General features: G+C 33.8%; 1 pseudogene; it reads right to left on the bottom strand.

The window, feature by feature from the left end:
* Nucleotides 1–3,760: 3,760 nt before the first annotated feature.
* LOC145605114 (putative calcium-transporting ATPase 13, plasma membrane-type pseudogene) lies at nucleotides 3,761–7,039 on the bottom strand (annotated as a pseudogene).
* Nucleotides 7,040–10,430: the final 3,391 nt, after the last annotated feature.

The following is a 10,430-nucleotide window of genomic DNA, read 5'->3' as shown; positions in this document are numbered from 1 at the left end:
TCATTTGTTTGATTTAAACATGCATATGAATCATTTAAAAGGAACTTATAAAGTATGAGTATTGATTGATTGGAAGAGGCATATATTGATATATCATATATGCCATACACTTTGGGTACTATGCTGAATATTAGTTGAAGTTCTTTTTTTTCTTTTTTTTTTTTAATACAATGAAGTACTTGACTGCTTAATAGTATTTGAAAATGGAGGGACTAAAACCCTAGCATCCATTGTTAAATTTTGGCAATTATTTGTTTTTATTTGCTTTTACTATTGTTTTAGGTTTATAATAATTTTTCCTCTTTTAGGAGGAACATTTCTACCTCGAAAGACAGTTTTTTTTTCTTCATTATGAAGATTTGGCTCTTTCGAAAGACCGGGATTTTCTTCTCTCTTTTGAGGGAGGATTTGCATTTTTATTTCATGGAATGCTATAAAGTTGTTTCATGGGTAAAATTTTGTACGGGATCGAAAAAAAGGTTGATGCTCCCTCCGTTTTTAAATACTTGCTCCATTTCTCCATGCGCGGAGTTTTAGGAGAAATTAATAAAATATGAAGGTAGTAGGTTAGTTGAAAAAATAAAAAAAAAATTGTAAAAAGCAAAAATAGTGGAAGAATAGGAGGAGAGAGAGGATTATGTTGGGTCCACTAAGTGTGAGAATGAATTAAATTGTAAAAGCTTTCCAAACAAGGTTATGGAGCAAGTATTTTAAAACGCCCGGAAAAGGAAAGTGGAGCAAGTATTTAAAAACGGAGGGAGTATTTCGATTACAATATAGCGTATCAGACGGAAATTTTCCACGCGGCTACAACAGATCGATAGACCCCCTCGCTGATGAAAGCTGTAAATCACAGCGATATAAAAGAGAGAATATGAAAAATGTACGATTTGCAACAACGATCGTAGCTTTGCTTACGGAATGTTTTTATTTGATTCAATTATTATGTATTCATTAAATTTAAATCTCTTTGTAAATGTCGTATGACTTTATTTATAAATCAATTTTATTTCAAAAAAAAAAAAAGTATTTAAAAACAGAGGGACTTTATGATATTTTAGTGAAGTTTGGTGATTGTGAAAGTTAAATATTCTCTCACATATAACAAACATAAGCCCCATGGACATATAACAAAGGGTTATCCTCACATGTACAAGATACAAATGGAAAAGCAATCTTTTTGACAGAAAATACTCTGCTGTGGTCCTTAATTACTCTCACAATAGGTCCTTAATTACTCTCACAATAGGTCTGTGCTAGAGAGGTGAATGAGTATCTAAAGTGCAGTTTAGTATAAGAATTATTTACTCGCGATTAATTCATCACAAAGACATAGATTTTCTACTGCAACTATACCAAGAGTGTGAGTTATTAAATGATTGAATTTAAGCACAACAATTATAGAAGAAAGATGTTATATAGCTATAATCAAGCAAACTTATGAACCATATTGCGAGAGCATGTTAAGACATATTGCTGAGTTGCAAATAACAAGAGTATACGATACAAAACTTGATAAAGGTGTATAGGCCTTCATGCTCTGGCTGTTGTACTGTGATGAGGATCTTTCAGAGAATTGTATGGAATTTGAAGAGTATGTCATGCAAAAAGTTAGTAGGAAAGGTACACCATGCATCATGGAAAAATTTAAGATGTACTGGAGAATCTCCCTCAGTTGACTGCTATATTTTATAAAATCTAGAAGAGAGACATCAGACATCAGACATCAGATGATTTTGTAGATTGATATGGGAACAACAATTATGGTAGAGTATGTTGGAACCTGCTGTTTTAATTAGTATTTTTTTTTTTAATTGAAAAGTGGTTTCTCCAGCAAAACATTATCAATCTTTTGGCTACTGAAAATTCAAGCAGAAAGATGTAATGTATAACCCCCAGTGGGAAACAACAAGCAATAATCCGCTCTTGCTATTCATTTCTTGCTTTTAAGGTGCAGGAAAGTAGTATTTGTACTCTTGTTTGTGAAAACATAACAATCCTAGAAAAGTGTATTACTCTAAATTACCTGATTGAGAAGCCTTAACATTGTCTATGATTGTTATTTACAAATAATTTTTGCCAGCATGAGCTAACCAAGACTATTGCTGTTCTCTTGTTCCCTGGCAGCACTTAGTAGGCTCTAATTGCAGGCCAAGAGACCTTAAATGTCGTATGTTCTTTCAGATATCTGGCATTGAACTCGTTGGACTTGGCACAGCACATGTATCCAAAAGATGGAGCTGAGGGTGTCATTTAGAGAAAACAACCACCAAAGGGATAATTTACATTTACTATATTCATTGGAAGAACAATTTTAAGTGCCTAATACCTCTTCAAGATTTACTTAATAATGATGAGTAATGAGCTAATTATTTCAAGTAATGAGAATAATTTCACATTTACTCATATTTGGTAATTTGACATTAATGACATTATTGCCTAATACCTTCCTTCTAAGGAGCATTATCAACCGTACAACTAAAATCAAAAGAAACAACAAAGGACAGGACAGCAGATTAGCTAAGCAAGTCAACCAGGATGGCTGCGAAAGGCCTTATAAGTGCTTGCTGGGAACTTCCCACACCTACTTGATACACCTCTTGACAATCCTCCAAAGTAGAGGCGCATGAACTCCTGCTAATGTGAAAACATTGCGCGATGATGATGACTTCAATGGTGTGGTTCTAGATATCTGATTGTGCACGACTGATGACCATTGACGGATTTGCGAAAATTGTAATCCATCAGTACCCAATGCAGGCTTCTGCACCCCAACAACAGAGCTCGAGTTTGGAGTTGATGATCCAGTCCTCGAAAATATCTTCCTTGACAACACTTGAGACTCAGAGGTGAGCTTGAGAAGTAAACACCTATATGCAATGTCACGTTTTGACTTATTCTCCAACATTCTATGAAGCCTAAATTATGCCAAAATTGTTACAGGAGTTCGGATTATGAAGAGGAGAGCTTGCTAATATTTAGACATTAGAATACCTTTAAGTTCACCTAGATGTATACTGTATACATGGTAGATTATGTAAATGCACTATTTCATGTCAAAATATGATAAAAGGGTCTTTGAAACTTGTGGAGGTGGAATTTTTGTTAAAGGACCCTGTAAAATTTTCTTTAGATATTTGTTTTTTGTATGTCATATAAGTCTAGATTGTCTTACCAAAGAGGTGAAAGCATTGGTTACATTATCTGATGACTTGGGGCTCAAGTTCAGCATCAAAGAGTTTCTACCTTAAAGGTTAAACTCAACAAAATTATTATTTTCGTTTATTGATGTGTTTGGATTTTAGGCTTATTTTCTAATACAAGTCCAGTATGATTTATACATCAAACTTGGAAGCTTGGAACCATATGTTTTACTCTATAAGCACCGGCCCTGCTCGAGTTCACCCTGCCCTTAAGCCACCTCTTTGTTTTCCTTCTCTTTTCCCCTTTGTTTCTTTACTTGCAATAGGTGGATGAAAAAACAAGAATATTGAATTAATTAGAAGAAAAAACAGGGGAAGGGTGTGTTTTTTTCAAAAAAGACTAAATGAAATAGATGGGCCAGCCTAATATTATTTTTTTGTAAGACTCAAAAGTAAACACTATTGCTTAAAAAAATAGAGTGAAAGTTTAAAATTACAATACTCAACTCTTGACATAATGATATGCATACATGCTTTAGGGTGTAAGGAAAAAAAACTCACTTTCTTGCCTGGATTGATAATAGTTAATTGCATATTGATGTAGATTTGCTATAAAGTTGCAGTTTAATAAAAGCATTTCATTATTAACAAACTATTCCATAAAGTCTTAATTTGTACAATTCTAGATCCACTGACTAAAAAGTATATGCAATGACTCAGATTAATATCAGCAAAAACTTTTTCTTTTATCATGAGTCAGATTGACACTGATGTTTGTTTTATGGTCAATGGCAGGAATTCTACGTCTCAGAAACCTGAATACATTTTACGAGCCAACCGATGGGCCAGCTGATCGCAGCAAGTGCTATGCATACGCACCATTGAACCCAATTCAACCTTTCAGTACCTGCAAATTTCTTGAGGAATTCTACCATTGCCACTTGAAGAAGAACAGTAATCCCAACTATTCCTAGAAACAATCTGTTTTTAAGAATACCTTTAAAAATGTTCTTTTTCTCCAGCTTTCTTGCATTAAACTCGTTAAATACTTGACATAGCACGAAACAGTTGAAGATGAGTGTGTCCTTCGCCTTTTCCCCTACTCCGAAGATTGACTGACCCTTAAACTGTAGGATCAGCAAGATGGTCATTTGATAAAAGGCTTGTGCAATGAGGTTTCGCCACATGACTTTGGTTATGAGTGGCTCAGTTCTTCCTACAGGAGTTTTTTCCATAAGATCATTAGTTGGTTCTTCGGTTGCCAAAGCTAATGCTCCTAAAGTATCCATGATCAAGTTCACCCACAACAGTTGGACTGCTGTCAAAGGAACATTTCCTGAAGAAACTGCAGCAACAAAATTGATTACAAGCGCGGCCACATTTACTGTCAGTTGAAACTGAATGAATTTCTGGATGTTGTTGTAAACACATCTACCCCATCTTAAGACCGTGACAACTGAAGCAAAGTTGTCATCTAGGATAACTATATCGGAGCTCTCTTTTGCAACTTCAGTTCCTTGGATGCCCATTGACAACCCAATATCGGCTTCTTTTAGAGCAGGGGCATCATTTGTGCCATCACCTGTTACTGCCACTACATGGCCTTTTTCTTTTAGGCACTGGACCATGAGAAGCTTATCAAATGGGGATGATCTTGCCATTACTCGAATGTGGTCAATTTTAGCCATTCTTTGTTCAGGAGAGTAATTTCTGAACTGAATACCTTCTATGACAGCTTCTTCATGTAATAAATGATCATCTTGTTTGAGGAAGCCGCATTCTGCAGCAATGGCTTTCGCAGTAAAAATGTTGTCCCCGGTAATCATTTTCACACTAACTCCTGCTTTCCTGCATGATTCTACTGCTTCTCGGACACCAGGCCGACATGGATCCTTCAACCCAACTATACCCAACAAAGTTAGGCCACTTTCATCAAGCTGATGTAAAGCATCGCCTTCGTTTCCTTGTTTGTGAGCAAAAGCAATGCATCTTAGGCTTTGTGTTGCCATATTTTGAATAATTCCCCGGAAATATTTACTATCTTCTTCCTCCAACCTCACAAGCATCCCTCCTTGATCATAATAACTCGAACACATATCCAAAATCATCTCTGCTGCTCCCTTCCAATGCACTTGCACTACTTTGTTATCACTCATCATCCTAACCATAACCCCACTTCGCTTTTTCTCAGAGTTGAAGGCCTCAACTTTCAGAACCTCAAAATATTCATTCAATTTTTCAATCTGCATCTTCAAATCACATATAGCCCATCTTAGGATTGCTTTCTCAGTCGGACTTCCCGATATCTCAGGAACTGTTACAGAACCCAATTGACAGACACTTCCACTTGTGTTCAACCCAACTGCTTGATGAAGCAACTCGAGAACAGACTTCGATAAAAATAAGGGATTTTGAACCACTTCTCTGCCCTGCCAAAATTCAGTGACACTCATTTGGTTAAGAGTGAGTGTACCTGTTTTGTCAGTGCATATAGTAGTAGCCGAACCCATAGTTTCGCAAGCAGAGAGCTTCCTCACCATGGCATTATCTCCCATCATCTTCTTCATCGAATAAGCCAGAGTTAAAGTCACGGCTAAGGGGAGACCCTCTGGAATGGCTACAACAATAATGGTAACCGCTGCAGAAACAATGTTTATCACTGCATTCATTACATCATTAGTACTCGTTTTCGATCCATTAAATTCACGTTTTCCATGTTCATCTAAAGTGTGTCCTGTAAAATACCGAATTAACAGTACAATAAAAACAAGTGATGCCACAAGAACCCCAACCTTACCAATATATGCAGTGAGTTTATTAAGCCGTTTTTGTAATGGAGTCTCTTCATCCATGCTTCGAGTAATCGAACCCATCATTTCACCCCATGTAGTGTTCATCCCCACTGAAGTAACCAACATCCTTCCATAACCATCTGTCACTTTTGTGCCAGAGAACAAAAAAGGGCTACTCCTTTCATCTACTTCAACATTATCACTTTCGCCGGTCATGCTTGATTCATCCACCTTCAAGGAGTATCCATCCAAGAACAACCCATCAGCCGGAATTTGATCTCCAATGTTCAAATACACAATATCTCCCACAACAACTTCAAAGATGGATGTATATTGGCGGCGACCATCTCTCAATACTTCAACTTGTATGTCACTGCTAATGTTGGAGAGCTTTTCAAACTGTCTACTCTGCTTGAAGTTACTGATGGCAGAAACCGAAACAACGAGAAATATAGCAATAATGATGCTTCCACCATCATACCACCCCTCTTTTAGGCCATTCTGCTTCATACCAAACCCCAAAGAGAGGGTTGCACATATGAAAAGTATTATGATTGTGGTGTCTTTTGATGCTTCAACTACGAAACTAATGAAGGTTTTATTAGGCTGTTTTCGGAAACAATTAGACCCGAAAACACTCTTTCGATGCAAAATATCAGGAGTGTTAGTGCTGTCAACACCAAGTGCATTGTTGGTTCCTAGTGTTAAAGCAAGATGCTTTACACCGCCAAGTTGCGAAAGTGATTCAAGATTCTTTTCTCTTGTAATGGAAGTGAGGGTTTGTTGGCTAATAGGAAAGGACAACGATGACAACGATGACAACGACAACAACGACGATTCTTGTAAATTATCATGAGTAGATGAAACAGAATCAGTATTATTAACATCAAGGATGACATATGACGGAGAACGGACAAGTACTCTTTTGTAGAGATGTGTGTTTTTGTTAACTTTTTTGGAGAGTGTAACAATGAAGTAAACTGCTTTGCACGGTAAACTCCATCGACTCGAAGTTTTAACCGGAAAGGGTTGATTGTGATCGGAGTTTGTAGCATTATTTGTAGCAGTGTTGCGTTGGTGTAACTCCATGGTTATGAAAGTGTATGATTTTTGGAAGTTGAAACTATGTATTGAGATTATTTAGAAAGATTTTACTCCATATTATATAGAGTGATGATGAGTAAACTCGACTCCTATAGGAGTATGGGTGTAATTTCATGTAAATTTCATTTAGAGTTTAGATTCATGGCATTCATCCCTTTTTTTACTCTTTTTGATATTGTGGACTATGTATGTTGATTTTTATCAATGTGTGGTTACTAGTTACACAAAGTTATTACATATGTACGGAATATGTATTTGTTGTAACGGATGTATCTATCGATTTGGGGGTTATTCCTTAGGTAACTTCTTATATTTAATGTTTGTTGTGATAATGTTTGTTGTGAAGTAACTACTTTTTGAATGGAGTAGTTTCCTAACACTTTCTTTGTGGGGCAACTCTCTACCCATTTCTTATCTTTATTAGATAAGGTGTAGATAAAAAAATAATTATAATAACTGTATATTATTGGATCCCTTTATAGTTAATATACAGGTGTATATATAGACTTTTAAAAGTTACGTAGTATAAAATATGATCGATCAGCGACTGCCAAGTCATAAGGCAATAAGTCAACAAGTCAAGTAAGAGCTTTAAAGGTCGCCAACTCGCCATAGGCCCATATAGTTATAGTTTTCCATTTAATGACGAAGGTGTTGCAGTCATTAGATGACGTTATCAGTATTACGAACCATAGCTTCCCAAAAAACATAAGTTGTGATGAAACTATCTTCTTTATGTTGTATCCGTCTAAGACGCTATTCTCGTCACCTTAAAAAAAATAATATTAATTTCAGTTCTGTAAATTTAGTTTAGTTCAGTAAAAATAAGTTCAGTTAAGTAATATTCAGTTTTTTTAAAGAAAAATTTAATAGAAAATCAGTCAAAATAATTTCATATCAGCAAAAATAATTTCAGTTCAGTAAAGTTAAATTAAGTTCAGTAAGTTCAGCAAAAATAATTTTGTTTCAATAAAAATAATTTTAGTTCAGCAAAAATAAAGTGAAGATAAAAGGGCCGCATAAGTCGTTGAAGGTGAAAAATAGATTATTTAATTAAATCCGGGTTAATTATAATAAATTTATTCCATTTGAATGTGAAATAGCAGGTGGGGTTGTATTTGATTAGTGTGTAACAATAATTGAAGAAATGATAAAATGAGAAAGCAAAATTAATTTAGGCCCTGTTCTTTTCACCTTAAAAAAATAATATAAAGTAATTTCAGTTCAGTAAAAATAAGTTCAGTTCAGTAAAATTAATTTCAGTTCAGTAAAAATAATTTCAATTCAGTAAAATTCAGTTTTCTTAAAGAAAAATTATAATAGAAAATCTGTAAAAATATTTTCAATTCAGCAAAAAAAATTTAATTTCAGTGAAAATAATTTCAGTTCAGTAAAGTTAAGTTCAGTAAAAATAAGTTCAGTTCAGTAAAAATAATTTCAGTTCAGCAAAATTAAGGTGAATCAAACAGGGCCTTATTCCTCTTAAATGTGAAATAGGTGGTGTTGTATTTAATTTGTGTATAACAATAATCCACAAAATAATAAAACGAGAAAGCAAGAAGATTTACAAGAAACGTAAGGATTTATATGGTTCGATCAATTAAACCTACTCTATAGGGTCTAGGGCATTTGAGAACTTCTCTTCACTATAATGGAGAAAAAAAAAACAAGATGAATATACAAGGATTATTTTTAATCCTTAACAACTTAAAACTACCACTACTACAAAAAGCGTGCTTTTTAGATGTTTTTAATCCTTTTTTTCTACATAGAAAAGTGTTGCAAAAATATCTTTCGACACTGTTAAAAAGCGTCGAGAATAAGTGAGTCAAGAATTTGACTACTGGACATTAAAAAAAAATGATCACATAAGGGGTCCTTATATTACATAAGAGAACCCTAAATAAACCCTAAAGTGCTTCCGTATATAACTCTATCGCCGTCATATTAATTAGAAAGTACAGACTATATTGACTTGAACAAAACTGAACCATACACAATCAATTACTTGATCCATAATAATTTAAAAACCGAACTCAATTCAATTTTTTTTTTCCAATTTTTATTGATCGACTTAGCTCAAACCAAAACGATTTAATATTCAATAATGATTGTTATTTAATTAAAATATTGGCAATAGATTCAAATTAAATTGACTCTCTATCTAAACTAAACCTAATCAATCCGAGCTCAAAATCAACCCAAGCTCCAAGTCTTAGGTCTTACCCAAAAATGTCTAAACCCAAATAGACTTGATTTGAAACTGAACAATCCAGTTGCAACTTTAGAGTTTTAAAGAGACACTTTCTGTGCTGTACATTTTTATCAAGTAATACATGTATTATAATTAAAAGGTTTTTTGTTTAATTTTTCCTTCTTTTCTTTTTTAATGTGCTGCTTTCATGCTTTGAATACTTTCTGTGCAGTTTCTTGCACCTGGATATTATGAGAAAAGTACAATTGTACGAGTAGTAAATTTTAAACTTTTTTAAGGTTTAATTGTAATATCGTCATCCAATTTTTTTTTATTTTTATTTTTTTTTATTAAGCTTAATTACAAATGTTACAATGGTTTGAATTCAAGCGACGATGAGAAAGGAGCGAGATAATGTACGATCACTAATTCCTACAGTATAAATTATTAAATTCAAATCAATCAACTAATTCCGAGTGATAGACTTATACGAGTACTTCATTAATACTAATACCAAGTCGTATCGAGCAATAATCTACAAAGTATTAAGAAACCAGCTAACAATTCACACGAATTATGCTTTAATTAATTTTTTATTTATTAATAGGATTATAGTGTTGTTTAGTATGTTTACTTGTTGAGTTGTTTATTTTGACCAATATTTGTAGATTATGTTACAGGCTTACAGCCATGTTATTATGTGGGTATTTGTTATATTCATCTTAATGTATGATTTTTGAATATTAACTTTTTATATTGATAATTAAATATATAATTAATTAAAGTGCCACTATGACATATATACCGATCAAATTGAAGCACAATCGTACTATCCTATATGATTTATTTTATCATCCAATTGAGCTTTTACAAAAGCACATTTATTATCACATCAAAATGTCAAGTTATACTTTCAATAGTAACTATCGCCATGACTTTTTATTTATTAATTATGCATCACTTTTCTTTTATAGCTTTGTCATTATAGGCTTATAGCTTTTCCATTCAGCAAAGAGCCAGGTCGTGCAACATTCATCACTTTTTTGTTAATTGAATAGCATCTTAGGGCCCGTTTTAATACGTTTATTTTCAGTTCAGTTCAGTTCATCTCTAATCACTTGAGTACAGTTCAATTCAGTTCAGCTCTAATAAGTTCAATTTAGTTTAATTCATTTTAGCTTCTAATTTCCTTCTCTT

The sequence above is a fragment of the Chenopodium album genome, chromosome 22 (genome assembly GCF_948465745.1).
Source record: "Chenopodium album chromosome 22, dcCheAlbu1.1, whole genome shotgun sequence".
Taxonomy (NCBI): domain Eukaryota; kingdom Viridiplantae; phylum Streptophyta; class Magnoliopsida; order Caryophyllales; family Amaranthaceae; genus Chenopodium; species Chenopodium album.
This window is presented reverse-complemented; position numbering and strand designations above follow the sequence as displayed.